This window comes from Mesoplodon mirus (assembly GCF_964341445.2).
Source record: "Mesoplodon mirus genome assembly, chromosome: 10".
Classification (NCBI taxonomy): Eukaryota; Metazoa; Chordata; class Mammalia; order Artiodactyla; family Ziphiidae; genus Mesoplodon; species Mesoplodon mirus.
Window position 1 is genome coordinate 88,301,329 of NC_138986.1, and position 23,506 is coordinate 88,324,834.

General features: G+C 39.7%; 1 protein-coding gene across 1 annotated transcript in view; it reads right to left on the reverse strand.

The window, feature by feature from the left end:
- The window catches only part of B3GAT2 (beta-1,3-glucuronyltransferase 2), a gene marked incomplete at its 5' end in the record, with an annotated part of 101,902 nt that overhangs the window by 1,091 nt on the left and 77,305 nt on the right, over positions 1 to 23,506 (reverse strand). The window lies entirely within an intron of this gene.

Sequence of the window (23,506 nt, forward strand, 5' to 3'; positions counted from 1 at the left end):
AGTTAGCTGGGAAATAAATACTCTATAGTCATTTGGTATAAATTTCCAATTTGATTCATTCTGAAAAGCAGGGTGTGGGGGGCTGGAAATCAGTGCAGGAGATGATATTAGGCCATTTGGCAAATTTGGTTTTTGTAGTTCATTTTTCAAGGAAACAAATGAGTGTCAACTTCCTTAAATGGTTTGGTGTTACGAAAATCATTGCTCTTTAGTCTGTAGTTTAACAAACTCTGTGTTACAGGCTTAGCCATTAAGCGCCCCACAAGCCGTCTCTGGAAGCAGCTGTCACAGCCGTCCTAATTGTTGTGAACGTCTCTCTGCACCCCGACCTCTGCTCTTCACGACTAAGCTGACACTGGAAAGCCAGGCACCCATCCAGAGTCAGGAGGATCAGCCTCCAGGAACGTTTTCTTAGCAACTTTTTGCCCTTCCCTACAGTAACGGAGCTGATTTACGCTGCTTTGTGCAAACGCATAGTTAGCAAAGTTAGTATCAAATGATTCCAGTCAGTCGTGGGGAGCTGTGAGCAGAGCACAGCCAACATCCCCTTAACCTCTCCAGATGCGGGACTGCAGACCCACGCTCCCGACCCCGCTGCCCCCGTGGGAGAACGCACCACGAAGCTGCCTACAGACACAGGTGGGTACCGCAGGTGCTGAGTGAGGCCGAACACGGAGACAGGTGCTGCAAGCACTGTCCTGAGGCCTGGCCCGGGATCTCCACCAATCCTGGCGGGGCAGCACGTCCCGGCAGAATTCGGAGTCAGCACCTCCGTTTTCTCGTGGGTCCTTGAGCGGCTGAGAACCGGCCAAGTCACTCAGCCTCTCTCAATTCTGAAACTCCACTGTTTCCTCACCCGTAAGGGTGGCGTGGCACCGCCTCCCCTCACATCTGATGTGAAATTAGTGAACAGAAAGACTTCACTAATGCAGAGCTCTGTTCAGAGGACCCTAAGAGAGAGAAATGCCAATACCATTGTAAATACTACATTGAGGGGAGGTGGATTAGCCACCGCTTATGGCTGGAGAACCGTGTTGACGGGAAGAGGCTCAGGAAAGTTCCAGGCCACCTGCGTTTCACCCCACTTGGCTAACAAGTCTGAAGCCTTCCTCGGATGTGGCTTCAACGGCCCCGGGCCCTAACAGGAAGTCAAAGGTTCAAATTAACACAAAGTGACTTCTACTAGGTCAACTCAGATCTTAGGATGAAAAGATTTCTGGGGTTGTTTCATGTGCTTTAAGTAAGCTTCATCTTTTTTTTTTCCTAGTTCAGAGTCTGCCCTTTTTAACCATACTGAAGCTCCTGGTATATTTCTCACATGGCCTCAAGGTACTGATTTTATTTCCCCATTCTCATAAAAAAAAAAAACAGGACCCGAGTTGCGCAGAAGTCATTGTGAAAATTATATGAAGCCACTTGGATATGACTTTCTCTGTTTTCCCTCAGACTAACACATTCATCATCGTGACCACTGAAGGATTCAGAGTAAGAGTGTCTTCTTGCTTTCTGTAGCTCGGAATATCCTGCTAGCTCTTAAAGCAGTTATATTGCAAAGTCTACCATATAGACAGCTAGAGCTGACAGCCAGCTGTGGAGCTACACCCTGCTCTGCTGCAAGGCCCTTTCCTGGTCCCACTGGAGAATGGGGTGCAGGCTGGCAGCCCGGGGAGAGAATTGGAGGGCAGCCGGCTCACCACCGCGGCAAAGTGGTTTTCTATTTAATACAAAAGGTGGGGGACATTCAGACACCCCCCCCTCCACTGTTTTCACCAGGCCCTGCTCAGTGAGCTCTTCAAGGGAAGCAGGTCACAGAAGCACGGGGAAACACTCGAGAACTAGGCCAAGCCCTGGGCTGCCTTCTGGGGAACCGTCTGACCTGCTGTGAACCTGGGAGTTAGAATCCTCCCTCTGAAAGTCGGACAAGGAGTTTTTCGCTCCTAAACCATTGCTTCCAACCCAAGATAGGTAACTTGAGTTTTCTTCATTTCCAAGCACTTAGGCCTCAAGTATCGTATGTACCCTTCCCTTTTGTCAGTGAAGTTAGTTTTAAAGATGTTCTCAGAAGCCTTTGAGATACTAGGAGCTTTATAAAAATCGTGGAAGTAGGAGTCTCGGTCCTGGTCAGTTGTGTAAAAAAGTGCAAATGAACACTGGTTATTCACAGTGAAAGCAGGATTTCCTGGCTTCTTCAAGTGGATGGGGTGGGTGGTGGTGGGGACCCAGTCCCTCCCAGTCAGAAGGACCGCCTGGCTCAGTGTATGTTTCCAATGAACAGAGGCAGCTCCAAGTCCATCAGGCCATTTCCACTTACTTATGGACAAGATGGCTGAAGCAACAAGGACTGGGTTTTCCCTACTGTCTTAAATAGCTAAAAACCAGACAAAACATTTGAAAAAATAGTTTCTAGCACTGGGGAAAAGGCACACAGGACAGAGATCTCTGAAAAGAAGAGACAAATGTGAGCCCTACAGTTGCCCCAGCTTCCCGCTGAAGGCTACACCTCTGGGAGGGGAACACAGCTCTGCCGTCTCCTTGAGCTGAGGAAACAGAATGGAGAACTCGGGGAGGCCAAGACAGCTGGAATTGAGGGGGCGTCACCCCGAGAGCAGAGGGCTTGCCTCAAGTCCTGCTGAGTCTGGTCAGTAGATGCTGGTGAGACTCCCTGAGTTCAAGAAAGGAACCACTGGAAGGAAACAGGTGGATGGATCAATCCCTAGAGGCCACTCAGGGCTGGGACAGGCCACGTGCCCCATGGCCAGGGCACAAAGGGCGACAGCTGGGATGCTCGGAAGAGTGCTTGCACGGCCACTGGTCCACTGTGAGGCCAAACTAGCCCTAAAATGAGGGCTTAGCTGGTTTGCCCAACACTTTTAAAGTAAGCCAGGAAAGGATCAAAATGTTTCTAAGTAACTGTAGCCCAGAAAAAAGCTAAAAGTAAATAAACAAATACATATATAACACGCAAACATATAATTATATACACACCCGCATGTATATGTGTGTATATATGTATGTAAAATGTATGTTACACATTTTATAGATACAAATACAATGAAATACAAAGAACTAGACATATTTTTTTTTCTAGAACCTAGCAACATAAAATTTTTAATGCCTGAGATACAAAAACGACCAGATGTGCAAAGAAGCAGGAAATTACAATCCCATAATGAAAACTCAGCAATCCCACTCCTGGGTATATATCTGGAAAAAAATATAATTTGACGAGATACACGTCTCTCGATGTTCACAGCAGCACCACTTACAATAGCCCAGACGCGGAAGCAACCCAAGTGCCCACCAACAGATGGATGGATAAGAAGATGCGGTATACACACACAGTGGGGTATTACCCAGCCATAAAGCGAAATGAAATAATGTCATTGCAGCAACATGAATGGACTTGGAGACGATCCTATTAAGTGAAGTAAGTCAAAGACAAATAACCATATGATACCACTCATATGTGGAATCTAAGAAATGATACAAACGAACTTCCTTACAAAACAGAAATGGACTCACAGACATAGAAGACAAACTTGCGGTTACCAAAGGGGAAGGGGAGGCGAGGGATAAATTAGGAGTTTGGGATTAAAATATACATACACGCAGTAGATATAAAATAGATAAACAGGGAACTGCTGTACAGCACAGGGAACTATACTCAGTATCTTGTAACAACCTATAATGGAAGAGAATGTAAAGAAGAATATATAAATACATAACTGAACCACTAAAAAAATTGTATAATTTCCATGTGTACAACATCATATTTCAACTTCTGTATACACTACAGTGTGCTCATCACCAAAAGCTGAGCCTCTTTACCCATTTGGCCTTCTCTCTACCCACTTTCTCCTCTGGTAACCACTACTCTGTTCTATATATCTGTGTTTGTTTGGTTTGGTTTGGTTCATTTGTTTGTTTTTCGATTCCACACATGAGTGAAGTCATACCATATTTGTCTTTCTCTGACTTATTTCACTTAGCATAATAGCCCTCAAGGTCCATCCCATGTTTTCACAAATGGCAGGATTTCATCTATTTGTTTGTTTGTTTTTGTTTTTCTTATGTCTGAGTCCACTGTATATACATACCACATCTTCTTTATCCATTCCTCCACTGAGGGGCAGTTAGGCTATTCCTATATCTTGCCTATTGTAAATAATGCTGCAACGAACATAAGGGTGCATGTACCTTTTCAAATTAGGGTTTTCATATTCCTTGGATAAATATTCAGAAGTAGAATAGCTAGAAAATTAATTATTCTTAAATTTTTTTAGGAATCTCCATACCATTTTCCATAGTGGCTGCACCAATTTACGTTCCCACCAACAGTGTATGAGGATTCCCCTTTCTCCACATCCTCTCCATCACTTGTTTTTCTTGCCCTTTTGATGGTAGCCATTCTAATGGACGTGAGGTGATACCTCATTGTGGATTTGATTTGCATTTCCCTAATAATTAGTGGTGTTGAACATCTTTTCATGTGCCTGTTGGCCATCTGTATGTCTACTCTGGAAAAGTATTCAGGATGTTTGGTTTTTTGTTCTTGAGTTGTATGAGTTCTTTATATATTTTGGATATTAGTGCCTTATCAGATGAATGATTTACAAATAGCATCTCCCATTTGGTGGGTAGTCTTTTGGTTTTGTTGATAGTTTCCTTCACTGTGCAGAAGCTTTCTAGTTTGATGTAGTCCCAATTGTTTATTTGTGCTTTTGTTTCCCTTGCCTGAGGACACACATCCAGTAAGCTATTGCTGAGGTTGATGAAAAAATATACGGCCTGTGGTTTCACCTAAAAGTTTTGTAGTTTCAGATCTTACATTCAAGTCTTTAATCCATTTTGGGTTAATTTTGTGAATGATGTAAGATAATGGTCTAGTTTCATTCTTTTGCATGTGACTGTCTAGTTTTCCCAACACCATTTATTGAAGAGACTATCCTTTCTCCATTGCATGTTCTTTGCTCCTTTGTCATATATTAATTGTCCATATACATGTGGGGTTATTTCTGGGGTCTCAGTTCTGTGCCATTTATCTGTGTGTCTGCTGTTCTGCCAATACTATGTTGTTTGGATTACTATAGCTTTGTAGTATAATTTGAAATCAGGGAGTGTGATACCTCCAGCTCCATTCTTTTTTTTATCACTATTTTTTTTTGGCTATTCGGGGTCTTTTGTATATCCATATAAATTTTAGGATTTTTAGTTCTATTTCTGTGAAAAATGTCATTGGGATTTTGATAGGGATTGTAGTGAATATGTAGATTACACTAGGTGATATGGACATTTTAACAATGTTAATTTTTCCAATCCATGAGCATGGATTAACTCCACTTCTTTGCATCTTCTTCAATCTCTTTCATCAATGTCTTATAGTTGTCAGTATACAGGTCTTTCACCTCCTTGGTTAAATTTATTCCTAGATATTTTATTCTTTTTGTTAAAATTATAAATGGCATTTCTTAATTTCTCTTCCTGATAATTCATTGTTAATGTATGGAAACACAACAGATTTCTGTACACTAATTTTGTACCCTGCAGCTTTACTGTAGTCATTTATTACTGTTTTTTGGGGGAGACCTTAGGGTTTTGTATGCATAATATCATGTCATCTGTAAATAGTGACCGTTTTACTTCTTCCTTTCCAATTTGCATGCCTTCTGTATATTTCTCTTGACTGCTCTGGCCAGGACTTCCAATACTATGTTAATAAGAGTGGTGAGAGTGAGCATCCTTGTCTTGTCTTGATCTTAGAGTGATAGCTTTCAGTTTTTCACAGTTGAATATGATGTTAGCTGCGGGTTTGTCATGTATAGCCTTTATTATGTTGATACATGTTCCTTCTATACCCATTTTATTTTTTTCCATGAATGGGTGTTGAATTTTGTCAAATGATTTTTCTGCATCTATTGAGGTGATCATATGATTTTTATTTTTCATTTTGTTAATGTGGTGTATCATGTTGATTGATTCGCAGATGTTGAACCATCCTTGCATCCCTGGAATAAATCCCACTTGATCATGATGTATGATCCTTTTAATGTATTGTATTCAGTTTGCTAATATTTTGTTGAGGATTTTTGCATCTATGTTCATCAGAGATACAGTTCTGTAATTTTCTTTTTTGTGTGTTTCCTTGTCTGGTTTGGTATCAGGGTAATGTTGGCTTCATTATTATTAAGTTATGAAGCATTCCTTCCTCTTCAAGTTTTTTGGGAAGAATTTGAGAAGCATAGGTATTAAATATCCTTCAAAATTTTGGTAGAATTTCTTCTTTTCTTTTAGATTTAGTTGTCTGTCCTCTTCCACATGTATCATTTCTATTTTTCTGTCTGCAAGCTTGTTAATTCTCTCTTCCATCCGATCTGCTCTGCTTCCAGTGCCTTCTAATGGGTTCTCTTCATCTCCTATATTGGGTTCTTCAGCTCCAGAATTTTTGTTTTGTTCTTTTTTAGAGTTTCAGTCTCTTTGGTAAATTATTCCTTCTATTCGTTCACTTTATTCCTGAGCTCAGTAAACTGCCTTTCTGAGTTTTCTTGCCACTCACTGACATGACAGCTCAAGACAGCTGTTTTGAATTCTCTATCAGTTAGATGGCAGTATTCCGTGACTTTAAATTTAGTTTCCGGAGATTTGTCGTTTTCTTTTTGTGATGCTGAGTTACCACGGTTTTTTTACGGTACTTGACGAGTTGTTCCTTTGCTGGTGCATTTAAAGTAGCGAACACTTTTCTTGTTTAGGTAAAGCTTTAAAAAACTTGATTCTAACAATTCAACAGGATAGAAATTAGAGGCTTTTCTTTTGTTTTTCAGTAGGCGGCGCTACAGCACAAGTTTTTGGTTTCTCTTACTTAGGCTGCCTCTGGCTATATTTGAGAGTCAGCACTTTCCCCCCTCCACTGCCCCTGCCAGAGGTCTCACCTGGTACCCTTGTTGTTGCTGCTTGTGTCTCTGGGGTTGCTGGCGCCTTGCTGTTGCCAGTATCACTGCTGTCACTGGCATCACAGCTTGGGGCCCTGGGATGGTGGGTGCCTGCACTTCGTCCAGAGTTGCTGAGGTCAGGGGCTCTACAGCCATGAGGGGAGATAGCGGGTGGTGGGGGAGCTGGGGCTGTGGGTGCCTCTGCCACATAAGGGGTTGTTGGGCTGCTGCTGCTCCTGCTGCAGGTGGGAGAGTCGCAGGTGCCTCCATGGCGGGGGGATGGGGTCGCAGGTTCCGCTGCCACTGCTGCCTGGTTTCCTGTGGCCAAGGGCCCTGCTGCACCAGGAATCTGGATTCGTATGCATGGCCTCCCCTGCTGCTACCGGGTTCTCTGGGGCTGCAGGCTCACCTGCCACACTCCCAGGGTCAAGATCACAGGCTCTGCCTTGGCTGTCTGCTCCAGGCTAACCACCTTTAGATGTACAGATGTGTGGAGATTGCTGGCATCCTGGCACGTTGGGCAGAGGAAACCTTGTAGATTGAAGGGAGAGACAAAGGGAGCATCTCATGCTGCCATGATGCTGACATCAGGCACTAAACACTTTTATTAGGTAAGAAGAAAGGTCTCAGCTCAATGAACTAATCACTCACCTTTGTACACTAGAAAGAGAAGAGTAAATACAAGCCGAAAGTGAATAGAAAAAAGGTCCTGATAAATACAATCTGAAATTACTGAAACAGAAGTAGAAAACAATAGAGAAAATCAGTGAAATCAAAACTGTGTCCTCTGTTGGGGGGGGAGTGAATAAAATTGATCAATATCTACTTTTACTTATCAGGAAAAGAGAAGACACAAATTACCAGAAATGAAAGAGGAGCATCAATACAGATTCTACAAACATCAAGATGATAATAAAAGCATATTATGAAAAACTTGATGGAAGTAAATTTCACAACTTAGAGAAAAATGGACAAATTCCTTAAAAGATACAGGCCATCAAGCTCGCTCATGAAAATTAGATAATCTGAATAGCCCTGGATCAATGAAAGAAATTAAGTTTATAGTTAAAATCTTCCCACCAAAACAAACAAAAAACAAAGGTAAAAAAAGACCTTCCAGGCCTAGAGAGCTTCACTGGTGATTTCTAACAAATGTTTAAGTAAGAAATAATATAACTTTTCCAGAGTACAGAAAAGGTGGGAATACTTTTCAAATTCTCTGAGGCCAGTAGTGCCCTGATGCCAAAATCAAACAGAAACATTACAAGAAAACTGCAGACCAGCAACCCGCATGAACACAAACAGAAAAATTCTTAAAGTTCTAACAAATTGAATCCAAAAATTAAAGACAACAAATCACGGAGATATAGGAAGATGGCAGAAGAGTAAGACGCGGAGATCACCTTCCTCCCCACAGATACACCAGAAATACATCTACATGTGGAACAACTCCTACAGAACACCTACTGAACGCTGGCAGAAGACTGCAGACCTACCAAAAGGCAAGAAACTCCCCACGTACCTGGGTAGGGCAAAAGAAAAAAGAGTAAACAGAGACAAAAGAATAGGGATGGGACCCGCACCAGTGGGAGGGAGCCGTGAAGGAGGAAAGGTTTCCACACACTAGGAGCCCCTTCGTGGTGGCGACTGCGGGTGGTGGAGGGGGGAGCTTCGGAGCCACAGAGGAGAGAGCACAGCCACAGGGGTGCGGAGGGCAAAGCGGAGAGATTCCCGCACAGAGGATCGGTGCCAACCAACACCAGCCCGAGAGGCTTGTCTGCTCACCCACCGGGGCAGGCGGGGCTGGGAGCTGAGGCTCGGGTTTCGGTTGGAGTGCAGGGAGAGGACTGGGGTTGGCGGCGTGAACACAGCCTGAAGAGGTTAGTGCGCCACGGCTGGCCGGGAGGGAGTCCGGGAAAAAGTCTGGAGCTGCCGAAGAGGCAAGAGACTTTTTCTTCCCTCTTTGTTTCCTGGTGCGTGAGGAGAGGGGATTCAGAGCGCCGCTTAAAGGAGCTCCAGAGACGGGTGTGAGCCGTGGCTACCAGCGCGGACCACAGAGACGGGCATGGGATGCTAAGGCTGCTGCCACCACCAAGAAGCCTGTGTGTGAGCACAGGTCACTGTCCACGCCGCCCCTCCTGGAAGCCTGTGCAGCCTGCCACTGCCAGGGCCCCGTGATCCAGGGACAACTTCCCCGGGAGAACGCATAGCACACCTCAGGGTGGTGCAACGTCACGCCGGCCTCTGCCACCGCAAGCTCGCCCCGCACTCCGTACCCCTCCCTCCCCACAACCTGAGTGAGCCAGAGCTCCCGCAGCAGCTGCTCCTTTAACCCCGTCCTGTCTGAGCAAAAAACAGATGCCCTCCGGCTACCTACATGCAGAGGCAGGGCCAAATCCAAAGCTGAACTCCAGGAGCTGTGCGAACAAAGAAGAGAAACGGAAATCTCTCCCAGAAGCCTCAGGAGGAGCAGATTAAATCTCCACAATCAACTTGATGTACCCTGAATCTGTAGAATACATGAATAGACAACGAATCATCCCAAATTGAGGAGGTGGACTTTGAGAGCAAGATTTATGATTTCTTCCCCTTTTCCTCTTTTTGTGAGTGTGTATGTGTATGCTTCTGTGTGAGATTTTGTCTGTATAGCTTCGCTTCCACCATTTGTCCTAGGGTTCTACCTGTCCGTTTTTTAAAAATTTTTTTCCTTAATAATTACTTTTTATTTTAATAACTTTATTTTATTTTATCTTACTTTATTTTATTTTACTTTATCTTCTTTCTTTCTTTCTTTTTTCTTCCTTCCCTCCTCCCTCCCTCCCTTCTTTCTCGTTCTTTCTCTCTTTCTTTCTTCTAATTCTTTCTTTCTACTTTTTCTCCCTATTATTCTGAGCCGTGTGGATGAAAGGCTCTTGGTGCTGCAGCCAGGAGTCAGTGTTGTGCCTCTGAGGTGGGAGACCCAAATTCAGGACACTGGTCCACAAGAGACCTCCCAGCTCCACATATCAAACGGCGAAAATCTCCCAGAGATCTCCATCTCAACACCAGCACGCAGCTTCACTCAACGACCGGCAAGCTACAGTGCTGGACACCCTATGCCAAACAACTAGCAAGACAGGAACACAACCCCACCCATTGGCAGAGAGGCTGCCTGAAATCATAGTAAGTCCACAGACACCCCAAAACACCACCAGATGTGGACCTGCCCACCAGAAAGACAAGATCCAGCTTCATCCACCAGAACACAGGCACTAGTCCCCTCCACCAGGAAGCCTACACAACCCACTGAACCAACCTTAGCCACTGGGGACAGACACCAAAAACAATGGGAACTACGAACCTGCAGCCTGCACAAAGGAGAACCCAAACACAGTAAGATAAGCAAAATGAGAAGACAGAAAAACACACAGCAGATGAAGGAGTAAGATAAAAACCCACAAGACCTAACAAATGAAGAGGAAATAGGCAGTCTACCTGAAAAATAATTCAGAATAATGATAGTAAAGATGATACAAAATCTTGGAAATAGAATAGACAAAATGCAAGAAACATTTAACAAGAACCTAGAAGAACTAAAGATGAAACAAGCAACGATGAACAACACAATAAATGAAATTAAAAATACTCTAGATGGGATCAATAGCAGAATAACTGAGGCAGAAGAACGGATAAATGACGTGGAAGATAAAATAGTGGAAATAACTACTGCAGAGCAGAATAAAGAAAAAAGAATGAAAAGAACTGAGGAAAGTCTCAGAGATCTCTGAGACAACATTAAACACACCAACATTCGAATTATAGGGGTTCCAGAAGAAGAAGAGAAAAAGAAAGGGACTGAGAAAATATTGGAAGAGATTATAGTTGAAAACTTCCCTAATATGGGAAAGGAAATAGTTAATGAAGTCCAGGAGGCACAGAGAGTCCCATACAGGATAAATCCGAAGAAGAAATACAGCAAGACACATATTAATCAAACTGTCAGAAATTAAATACAAAGAAAACATATTAAAAGCAGCAAGGGAAAAACAAATAACACACAAGTGAATCCCCATAAGGTTAACAGCTGATCTTTCAGCAGAAAATCTGCAAGCCAGAAGGGACTGGCAGGACATATTTAAAGTGATGAAGGAGAAAAACCTGCAACCAAGATTACCCTACCCAGCAGGGATCTCATTCAGATTTGATGGAGAAATTAAAACGTTTACAGACAAGCAAAAGCTGAGAGTTCAGCACCACCAAACCAGCTTTACAACAAATTCTAAAGGAACTTCTCTAGGCAAGAAACACAACAGAAGGAAAAGACCTACAATAACGAACCCAAAACAATTAAGAAAATGGGAATAGGAACATACATATCGATAATTACCTTACATGTAAATGGACTAAATGCTCCCACCAAAAGACAGATTGGCTGAATGGATACAAAAACAAGACCCGTATATATGCTGTCTACAAGAGACCCACTTCAGACCTAGAGACACATACAAACTGAAAGGGAGGGGATGGAAAAAGATATTCCATGCAAATGGAAACCAAAAGAAAGCTGGAGTAGCAATTCTCATATCAGACAAAATAGACTTTAAAATAAAGACTACTGGAAGAGACAAAGAAGGACACTACATAATGATCAAGGGATCGATCCAACAAGAAGATATAACAATGGTAAATATTTCTGCACCGAACACAGGAGCACCTCAATACATAAGGCAAATACTAACAGCCATAAAAGGGGAAATCGACAGTAATACATTCATAGTAGGGGACTTTAACACCCCACTTTCACCAATGGACAGATCATCCAAAATGAAAATAAATAAGGAAACACAAGCTTGAAATGATACTTTAAACAAGATGGACTTAATTGATATTTATAGGACATTCCATCCAAAAACAACACAATACACATTTTTCTCAAGTGCTCATGGAACAATCTCCAGGAAAGATCATATCTTGGGTCACAAATCAAGCCTTGGTAAATTTAGGAAAATTGAAATTGTATCAAGTATCTTTTCCGACCACAATGCTATGAGACTAGATATCAATTACAGGAAAAGAGCTGTAAAAAATACAAACACATGGAGGCTAAACAATACACTACTTAATAACGAAGTGATGACTGAAGAAATCAAGAGGAAATCAAAAATTACCTAGAAACAAATGACAATGGAGACATGATGACACAAAACCTATGGGATGCAGCAAAAGCAGTTCTAAGAGGGAAGTTTATAGCAATACAATCCTACCTTAAGAAACAGGAAACATCTCAAACAACCTAACCTGGCAGTTGCAGCAATTAGAGGAAGAACAAAAAACCCCCAAAGTTAGCAGAAGGAAAGAAATAAGGAAAATCAGATCAGAAATAAATGAAAAAGAAATGAAGGAAATGATAGCAAAGATAAATAAAACTAAAAGCTGGTTCTTTGACAAGATAAACAAAATTGATAAACCATTAACCAGACTCATCAAGAAAAAAAGGGAGAAGACTCAAATCAATAGAATTAGAAATGAAAAATGAGAAGTAACAACTGACAGTGCAGAAATACAAAGGATCATGAGAGATTACTACAAGCAACTCGATGCCAATAAAATGGACAACCTGGAAGAAATGGACAAATTCTTAGAAATGCACAACCTGCCAAGACTGAATCAGGAAGAAATAGAAAATATGAATAGACCAATCACAAGCACTGAAATTGAAACTGTGACTAAAAATCTTCCAACAAACAAAAGCGCAGGACCAGATGGCTTCACAAGCGAGTTCTATGAAACATTTAGAGAAGAGCAAACACCTGTGTTTCTCAAACTCTTCCAAAACATAGCAGAGGGAGGAACACTCTGAAACTCATCTTATGAGGCCACCATCACCTTGATACCAAAACCAGACAAGGATGTCACAAAGAAAGAAAACTACAGGCCAATATCACTGATGAACATAGATGCAAAAATCCTCAACAAAATACTAGCAAACAGAATCCAACAGCACATTAAAAGGATCATACACCATGATCAAGTGGGGTTTATTCCAGGAAGGCAAGGATTCTTCAATAGACGCAAATCAATCAACGTGATACACCGTATTAACAAATTGAGGGAGAAAAACCATATGATCATCTCAATAGATGCAGAGAAAGCTTTCGACAAAATTCAACACCCATTTAGGATAAAAACCCTGCAGAAAGTAGCCATAGAGGGAACTTTCCTCAACATAATAAAGGACATATATGACAACCCCACAGCCAACATCATCCTCAATGGTGAAAAACTGAAAGCATTTCCAATAAGATCAGGAAAAGACAAGGTTGCCCACTCTCACCTCTCTTATTCAACATAGTTTTGGAAATCTTAACCACAGCACTCAGAGAAGAAAAGGAAATAAAAGGAATCCAAATCGGAAAAGAAGAAGTAAAGCTGTCACTGTTTGCAGATGACATGATACTATACATAGAAAATCCTAAAGATACAACCAGAAAACTACTAGAGCTAATCAATGAATTTGGTAAAGTAGCAGGATACAAAATTATTGCACAGAAATCTCTGGCATTCCTATATACTAATGATGAAAAATCTGAAAGTGAAATCAAGAAAACACTCCCATTTACCATTGCAACAAAAAGAATAAAATATCTAGGAATAAACCTACCTAAGGAGACAAAAGACCTGTATGCAGAAAATTATAAGACACTGATGAAAGAAATTAAAGATGATACAAATAGATGGAGAGATATACCATGTTCTTGGATTGGAAGAATCAACATTGTGAAAATGACTCTACTACCCAAAGCAATCTACAGATTCAATGCAATCCCTATCAAACTACCACTGGCATTTTTCACAGAACTAGAACAAAAAATTTCACAATTTGTATGGAAACACAAAAGACCCCGAATAGCCAAAGCAATCTTGAGAACGAAAAATGGAGCTGGAGGAATCAGGCTCCCTGACTTTAGACTATACTACAAAGCTACAGTAATCAAGACAGTATGGTACTGGCACAAAAACAGAAAGACAGATCAATGGAACAGAATAGAAAGCCCAGAGATAAACCTACGCACATATGCTCACCTTATCTTTGATAAAGGAGGCAGGAATGTACAGTGGAGAAAGGACAGCCTCTTCAATAAGTGGTGCTGGGAAAACTGGACAGGAACATGTAGAAGTATGAGATTAGATCACTCCCTAACACCATACACAAAAATAAGCTCTAAATGGATTAAAGACCTAAATGTAAGGCCAGAAACTATCAAACTCTTAGAGGAAAACATAGGCAGAACACTCTGACATAAATCACAGCAAGATCCTTTTTGACCCACCTCCTAGAGAAATGGAAATAAAGACAAAAATAAACACATGGGACCTAACGAAACTTCAAAGCTTTTGCACAGCAAAGGAAACCATAAACAAGACCAAAAGACAACCCTCAGAATGGGAGAAAATATTTGCAAATGAAGCAACTGACAAAGGATTAATCTCCAAAATTTATAAGCAGCTCATGCAGCTCAATAACAAAAAAACAAACAACCCAATCCAAAAATGGGCAGAAGACCTAAGTAGATATTTCTCCAAAGATATACAGACTGCCAACAAACACATGAAAGAATGCTCAACATCTTTAATCATTAGAGAAATGCCAATCAAAACTAAAATGAGATGTCATCTCACACCAGTCAGAATGGCCATCATCAAAAAAAATCTAGAAACAATTAATGCTGGAGAGGGTGTGGAAAAAAGGGAACACTCTTGCACTGCTGGTGGGAATGTGAACTGGTACAGCCACTATGGAGAACAGTATGAAGGTTCCTTAAGAAACTACAAATAGAGCTACCTTATGACCCAGCAATCCCACTACTGGGCATATACCCTGAGAAAACCATAATTCAAAAAGAGTCATGTACCAAAATGTTCATTGCAGCTCTATTTACAATAGCCTGGAGATGGAAACAACCTAAGTGTCCATCATCGGATGAATGGATAAAGATGTGGCACATATATACAATGGAATATTACTCAACGATAAAAAGAAATGAAATTGAGCTATTTGTAATAAGGTGGATCGACGAGTCTGTCATACAGAGTGAAGTAAGTCAGAAAGAGAAAGACAAATACTGTATGCTAACACATATATATGGAATTTAAGAAAAATAATGTCATGAAGAACCTACGGGTAAGACAGGAACAAAGACACAGACCTACTAGAGAATGGACTTGAGGATATGGGGAGGGGGAAGGGTAAGCTGTGACAAAGTGAGAGAGAGGCATGTACATATATACAGTACCAAACGTAAAACAGGTAGCTAGTGCGAAGCAGCCGCATAGCACAGGGAGATCAGCTCGGTGCTTTGTGACCACCTAGAGGGTTGGGATAGGGAGGGTGTGAGGGAGGGAGACACAAGAGGGAAGAGATATGGGAACATATGTATATGTATAACTGATTCAGTTTGTCATAAAGCAGAAACTAACACACCATTGTAAAGCAATTATACTCCAATAAAGATGTATAAATAAACAAATAAATAAATAAAAAGACAACAAATCATGACCAAGTTAGGCTTATTTCGTGATTGCAGTGTTGGCTTAACCTTTCAGAATCAATCAATGTAATTCACCAAATTAAGAGGCTTTTTAAAAAGCAAGTAAAAAACCCCACACCTGACTATCTCAATAGGTGAATAAAATGCACTTGACAAAATCTAACATCTAAACATGATTTTAGGAAAGCCTCTCAGGTCTTCTCTGGTGGTGCAGTGGTAAATAATCCGCCTGCTAATGCAGGGTACACAGGTTTGATCCCTGGTCCCGGAAGATCACACATGCCGCAGAGCAACTAAGCCCGTGCGGCAGAACTACTGAGCCTGCGCTCTAGAGCCCGTGAGCCACAACTACTGAGCCCGTGCACTATAACTACTGAAGCCCAGGCGCCTCGAACCCATGCTCCACAAGAGAAGCCATCGCAATGAGAAGCCTGCATAGCATGATGAAGAGTAGCCCCCGCTCACTGCAATGAGAGAAAGCCCATGGGCAGCCACGAAGACCCAACACAGCCAAAAATCAATCAATCAATCAATAAAAGCCTCTCAGCAAACTAAGAATAGATGTGAACTTCCTCAACTTGATAAAGTGCATCTACAAAAAACCTACTGCGAACAGTATACTTAATGGTGAAATATTGGGTGTTAATTAAACCACTGAAGATTGAATGAAGTAGGATATCTGCTTTCAGCCTTTATTCCACAATGTACTGGAGGTCCTAGCCTTTGCAATAAGGCATAAAAAGTAAAGAAAGAAAGAAAAGGCAGACAAATTGGAAAGGAAAAAGCAAAGTCCAGTAAACCTCTTCTCCCCCATTCAGCCATGTTATCAGCTTCAGTAGTGCTTACCATTTCCTTCTACTGTGTATCAGCTTAGTCTCCCCTGCGTACACTTGTCTCACTTGCACATGCTCTCTTTTCTAAGTACACAGAATCTAATTTCAGCAAGGTTCTTCCAGATCAAAACTATTTCCGTTTCCCCAAAGATAGTTTTTGGCAACAAATCCTTTACTGTCTGGTCACAAGAAAGATACTAATGGCTTTTTTACTTGAACAGTCGCTCTGACTAGTTGTACTAGAACACTGGACTCCTGACACACTTCTGCTTTGCCAGTAAGTATCAAGTACTTTCAAAAGTCTCTCTCTCTCTCTCCACTTTAACAAGAAGAAAAGATTCCACGTTCCCAATTAAAAGGTATACACACAATAGTTTTGGGGAACTTGTTGGAGAAAGATATGTGTCCAACACCTCCTCTCCTCTCTTCTCTAATTTTTTTCTGTGGTCGACTCTCCTGTCATCTCTCTTCCCAGCAAAGCATACACTGCCTTCTGGAGTGTCATGTGGGCATGTGTGTGTGTGAGAATCTTCCCTACCCTCCTTTATTGAGATATAATTCATCTATTGAAAAATGCCTTTTTTAAAGGATATGAATTAAGTGGCTTTTGGTATAACTCTGAGCACCATTTTTGGTAAAGACTATTCTTTCTCTACTGAATGGTCTTGGCACCCATGGCAAAAACCCTTGACCATAAATGAAGGGTTTCTTTCTGGACAATCAACTCTATTCCATTGATTCATATGCTTATCTTTATGCAGTACCACACTGTCTATTACTTCAGCTTTACAGTAAGTTTTCAAATCAGGAAGTGTAAGTCTTCCAACTTTGTTCTTTTTCAAGATCATTTTGGCCATTGAATCCCTTGCTTTCCCACATGAATTTTAAGATCACCATGTAAATTTGTCTGCAAATAGGGCAGCCAAAATTTTGATAAGAATTGCATTGAATCTGTAGATAAATTTGGGGAACATGGCCATTTTGGTAATATTAATAAATCTTCCCCATAACATTAAGTCTTCTAATCCATGAATGTAACGTGTCTCTCCACTTATTTTGTTCTTCTTTAATTTCTCTCAGTAATGTTTTAGTGTCCAGTGTACAAGTCTAATACTTTCTCTATTAAATTTATTACTATTTTATTATTTATGACACTGTTGTGAATGAAATTGTTTTTAAATTTCATTTTCAGATTGTTCATTGCTGGTGTACAGAAATAAAACTGATGTACATATATCGATCTTGCATCCTGCAAACTTGATCAATTCATTTATAGCAGTATTGGTTGTGTGTGTGCATGTGTGTGTATGCATGCACATGTGTGTATTTCTGAGGATTTACTATGGACGAGACCATTTTACTGTGTAAAAGATCTTCTTTTCTAACTTAGATGCCTTGTATTAATTTTTTTCACCTAATTTCCCTGTAATTTATAGTACAATGGAGAATACAAGTGTCAAGAGGGGTCATCCTTGTCCTATTCTTCATTTGAGGGGAAAAACTTTCAGTTTTCAACTCTTAAGTATGATGTTAGCTGTGGGTTTTTTGTAGGTGCTGTTTATCAAGTTGAGAAAGTTCCTTTCCATTCCCCAGTATTGATCTTCTAGTTTTTTGATAATGAAAGAATGTTGAATTTTGTCAGATGATTTTTCTGCATCTATTGATTTATGTGGCTTTTGTGCTTTATTCTACTGACATATTAAATTTATTGACTTTTGTATATGAACTAACCTTACACTCCAGGGATAAATTCCATCTGGTCATGGTGTACAATTCTTTTTTATATGTTGCTGGATTAACTTTACTAGTACTTTGTTTAGGAATTTTGCATCCATATTCATAACGGATATTAGCCTATAGGTTTTTTCCTTTGTGCTGCCTGGTTTTTGAATCAGGGTAACACTGGCCTCATAGAATAACTTCAGATGTGTTCCTGCCCTTCTATCTTTTTGGAAGTGTTTGTAAAGGATTTTTCTTAAATCCTCTTTAAATGTTTGGTAGAATTTACTAGTGAAGCCATCCAGAACTGGGCTTTTCTCTGTGAGAAGTTTCGATTACTAATTCAGTGTATTTCTTATAGGTTTATTCAGATTTTCTATTTCATTTTGAGTCAGTTTTAATAGGCTTTTGATGAATTTGACCATGTCTTCAAGGTTATCTAATTTGTTTGCATACAATTTTTCATGGTTTTCTCTTATAATAATAATAAAAAAGTCTGTTCCTGTTTTCATCCCAGAATCTTGTATTAATATGAGGCTTCTCTTCTATTTCTTGGGCAGTCTAACTAAAGATTTGTCAATTTTGTTGATGCTTTTAAGGAACAAACTTTTGGTTTCGTTGATACGCTCAATTGTTCTTCTATTCTCTATATCAGTTATTTTTTCTCTAATTTTATTTCCTTCCTGCTGCTTATTTGGGATTTAGTTTGCTCTTCTGTCTCTAGTTTCTTATGGTAAATTATTAGGTAATTTGTTTGAGATCTTTCTTCTTTTTAATAGAGGCATTTGGAGCTATAAATTTTCCTGTAAACACTCCATGGTTTTAGTATGTTTGTTTACATTTTCATTCATCTCAAAGTATTTTCCAATTTCCCTTGTGATTTCTTGGTATTTAGGAGTATGCTGTTTAATTTCCACATACTTGTGAATTCCACAGACTCCTTTCTGGTACTGATTTCTGATTTCACTCCAGTGTGGCCCAAGAACATACTTTGAACACTTTCAATTATTTTAAATTTATTAAGACTTGTTTTATGGCTTAACATAATACTTATTTTATGGTGTCTCCTAGAGAATGTTCAATTGTGCATTTGAAAAGAATGTGTAATCTGCTGTTGTTGGGTGAAGTGTTCTATAGATGCCTTAGGTCCAGTAAGTTTATAGTGCTTCTCAAGTCTTCTATCCCAGTTGACCTTCTATCTAGTTGTTCTATTACTGAAAGTGGAATGTTGATGTTTACAACTATTATCTTTGTCTATTTCTCCCTTCAGTTCTGTTGTTTTAGCTTTATGTATTTTGGGTCTCCGTGTTAAAATGTGTACACATTTTTAATTGTTTTATCTCCTTGATAGATTGACCCTTTTTTAAAATGCTGTGTTGGATCTTCATTGCTGCATGTGGACTTTGTCTAGTTGCGGCGAGTGGGGGCTACTCTTCATTGCGGTGCACAGGCTTCTCATTGCGGTGGCTTCTCTTATTGTGGAACAAGGGCTCTACATGTGGGGGCTTTAGCAGTTGTGGCACATGGGCTCGGTAGTTGTGGTGCACAGGCTTAGTTGCTCTGCGGGATGTGGGATCTTCCTGGACCAGGGATCAAACCTGTGTCCCCTGCATTGGCAGGCAGATTCTTAACCACTGAACCACCAGGGAAGTCCCTATTGACACTTTTATCATTATAAAACAACCTTTTTAGTGTTTGGTAACAACTTTTGTCTTAAAGTCTATTTTTTCTGGTATTCATATAGCCACTCCAACTCTTTTTTTTTTTTTTTGGTTTCTGTTTAGATATGTCTTCTTCCATTCCTTTGCTTTCTACCTACTTGTGTCTTTTAATCTAAAATGTTTGCCTTGTATATAGGATATAGCTGGGTCATATTTTTCTACACATCTGTCCATCTGCTTTTTGATTGGATTGGTTAATCCATTCACATGTAATGTAATTACTGATAAATTAAGATTTACATCTTCCAGTTTACGATTTGTTTTCTATGTGTCTAATATATTTTCATTCCTCTATTTCTCCATTACCATCTTCTGCTGCATTAACTAGGTATTTCCTAGTGTACAATTTTGCTATCTATCATTCTTTTACAATAGTTTTTGGAGTTATTTACTTAGAGGTTGCCCTGGGGATTGCAATTAGTATTTTAACTTCTAACAATCTAGTTCAGATTAGTACAAACTTAATTTCATTAGTATACAAAAATTTTGCTCCTACATAACTCCATTCTTTCCCCTCCTCCTTTGTGCTGTTGTCATACAAATTACATCCATAAACATTGTGTGTCTGTCAGCCCATATTTCTAATTACCATTTTATGCAGTTTCCTTTTAAATTAGAGAAAGAAAAAAGAGTTACAGGTAAAAATTATACTGTCTTTTGAATTTATAGATAGAGTAACTTTTACTGGTTCTTTTATTTGTTCATGTGGGTTAGAGTTACTGTCTAATGTCCTTTCATTTTGGCCTAAAAGACTCCCTTTAGTATTTCTTTTAGGTCATCTTTGCTAGCAATGAATTTTCATGGCATTTGTATGTTGGGAATATCTTAATTTCTCCTTCAATTTTGAGGGATAATTTTGCTAGATATAGAATTCTTGTTTGACAGTTTTTCCTCCAGTGTTTTGAATATGTCAAACCACTGCCTTCTGGCTTCCATGGTTCCCGTGAGAAATCAGCTCTTCATCTTTATTGACGATCCTTTACACATGATAGGTCACTTCACTTTTGCTGCTGTCAGGATTCTCTTCAGCATTGTCTTTCAGTAGTTTGATTATGATGTATGATGTACTCCTTGAGTTTATCTTATTTAGAGTCCATTAAGGTTCTTGGATGTGTACATTAATGCTTTTCATACAAATTTGGGAAGACCATTTTTTCTTCAAATGTTCTTTCTCGTCCTTTCCTTCTCTTTCTCTTGGATTTGTAGTATGCATATATTTGTACCCTTGACCCATAGGTCTCTGAGGCTCTGTTCATTTTTCTTCATTCTTTTCTCTTCCTCAATCATCCCAATTGACCTATTTTTAGAATACACTGATTCTTTGGGCTGCTCAAATCTTCTTTGACCCTCCTAGGGAATTTTTCATCTCTGTTATTGAAGTTTTCAACTCTGGCATTTCTACTTGGTTCTTTTTAATTTTTTTAATTTAATTAATTTAATTTTTACTTCTTTATATCCCCTATTTGATGAGACAGCATTCTCATATTTTCCTTTAGTTATTTAGACATGGTTTCCTTTGGTTGATTGGATATGTTTAAAACAGCTGCTTTAAAGTCTTTGTCTAGTAAGTCCAAAGTCTGGACTTTCTCAGGGACAGTTTCTATTACTTGTGTATTGGCCATGCTTGTTTCTTTGCATGTCTTGTAACTTCTTGTTGAAAATCGATAGAATGTGGCAACTCTGGACATCAGATATTCTCACCCCTCTATTACAGGTGTTGCTCTATGTTGTTTTTGCTTATTTTTATTGTTACTGTTTGTGACTTCCTTGAACTAACTCTGTAAAGTCTGTGTTCTTTGCTGTGTGCGGCCACTGAAATCTCTGCTCAGTCAGCTTACAGGTCAGTTAAATATTGGACATATGTTTCCTTAAATTCCTGGAAACAAAGAGGCTCTCAGTCTTTGCCAAGGGGCTCTGTGTTCATGTTGGGCCTGTGTTCAACACTCAGCCAAGCAGTTTGCAGCCCTGCCTTAACCTTCACCACTTCCTGCTTGCACAGAGGCTTGAACAGCCAGAGAGGAGAACTCAGGGCCTTGAAACATTTTTCTTAAGCACATGCACAGCTCTGGACGTGCACACAGACCTAAGCATACACATGGCCTTCTAGAATTCCAATAATATGTCAGAGCTTTTCAAAGCCTCTTATGGAATAAAATATCCCCCCAACCTTTTCTTTTAAATGTTTTGCTCAACTTAATGTTTGCCAGAACTATAATCATTGCCTCATGGAGCTGTGTTGGTAAACAATCAATATTTTGTTTTTATTTGTTTTTTTGTTTATTTTGGTTTTCGGTTTTGTTGTTTTGCGATTTTTGTGTTTGTTTTTTGATTTTGAAAAAATGTCCCCAGAGAAAAGGCTGTTTGCCCTGGGTGAGCTCTGAGTGAGGTCAGAAAAAGACAAGCTTTGTGAAAGGAATTTTCTAGAGAACTGTTATGTCAAATAATGGCAATTTTCTTAGAGCAGAGCTCTGAATGAGTTCCAACCTTGTTCTTTCCTCCCAGTGAATGCTAGGGTCAGTAGCTGTTGATTGTCGCCATGACTGTGGGGCTCTTCATTGTCAAGGCTGCCATGGCACTGGGAAGAATGGGTGGGAATAGGGAAAGTTGAAACAATGCAATACTCACTGTTTTACAAAGGTAATAGCCATTTTTCTTGAATAAACACTCTCCAGATTGATGTACACCTTGGATTAGTTTCCATCGTCCTGAAAAAGTTGATTTTGACAATTCCTGCGGTATTCTCATTGCTTTTATATAGAACAGGCTCTTCAAAGATCCTTACTCTGCCAATACCAATGAGAGCACTGCCTTTCTTTTTACAAACTCCCAGTCCCATTATAATCCTTTGATGTGGATAAGCATGGAAGAAGAAGCTACAGTTACATAGGGCATGAAGGTTAAAAATGAACAACTGCTGAGGAATCAAAAAATACCTTGAGACAAATGAAAATGGAAATACAACATACCAAAATTTATGAGATATAGCAAAAGAAGTTCTAAGAGGGAAGCTCATAGATATAAATACCTACATCAAGAAATTTAAAAAGATCTCAAACAATCTAACTTTATACTTCAAGAGAATAGAAAAAGTACAAATAAAGCCAAAAATTAGTAGATGGAAGGAAATAACAAAGATCAAAACAAAAATCAATGAAACAGAGACTTTAAAAAAAATGAAACTAAGACCTGGTTTTTTGAAAAGATAAACATAATTGACAAACCTTTATAGCTAGATTCACCACGGAAAAAAAGAGAAAGGACTCAAATAAATAAAATCAGAAATGAAAGAGGAGATATTACAACTGATAACACAGAAATACAAAGGATCATAAGAGACTACTGTGAATAGATATACACCAACAAATTGGACAACCTAGAAGAAATGGATAAATTCCTAAAAACATACAATCTACTACAACTGAATCATGAAGAAATAGAAAACATGAACAGACCAATTTCTAGTAGAAGATTGAATCAGTAATCAAACACCTCCCAACAAACAAAAGTCCAGGACCAGAGAGTTTCACTGTTGACTTCCAGAAAACGTTTCCAAAGAATTAATACCAATCCTTCTCAAGCTCTTCCAAAAACAATAGAAGAGGGACCACTTCCAAACTTATTTTCTGATGCCAATATTACCCTGATACCATAACCAGACAAGGATACCATAAGAAATGAAAATTATAGGCCAATATCCCTGATGAACATAGATGCAAAAATCCTCAACAAATTAGTAGCAAATTGAATTCAACAGCACATTAAATGAATTATACACCATG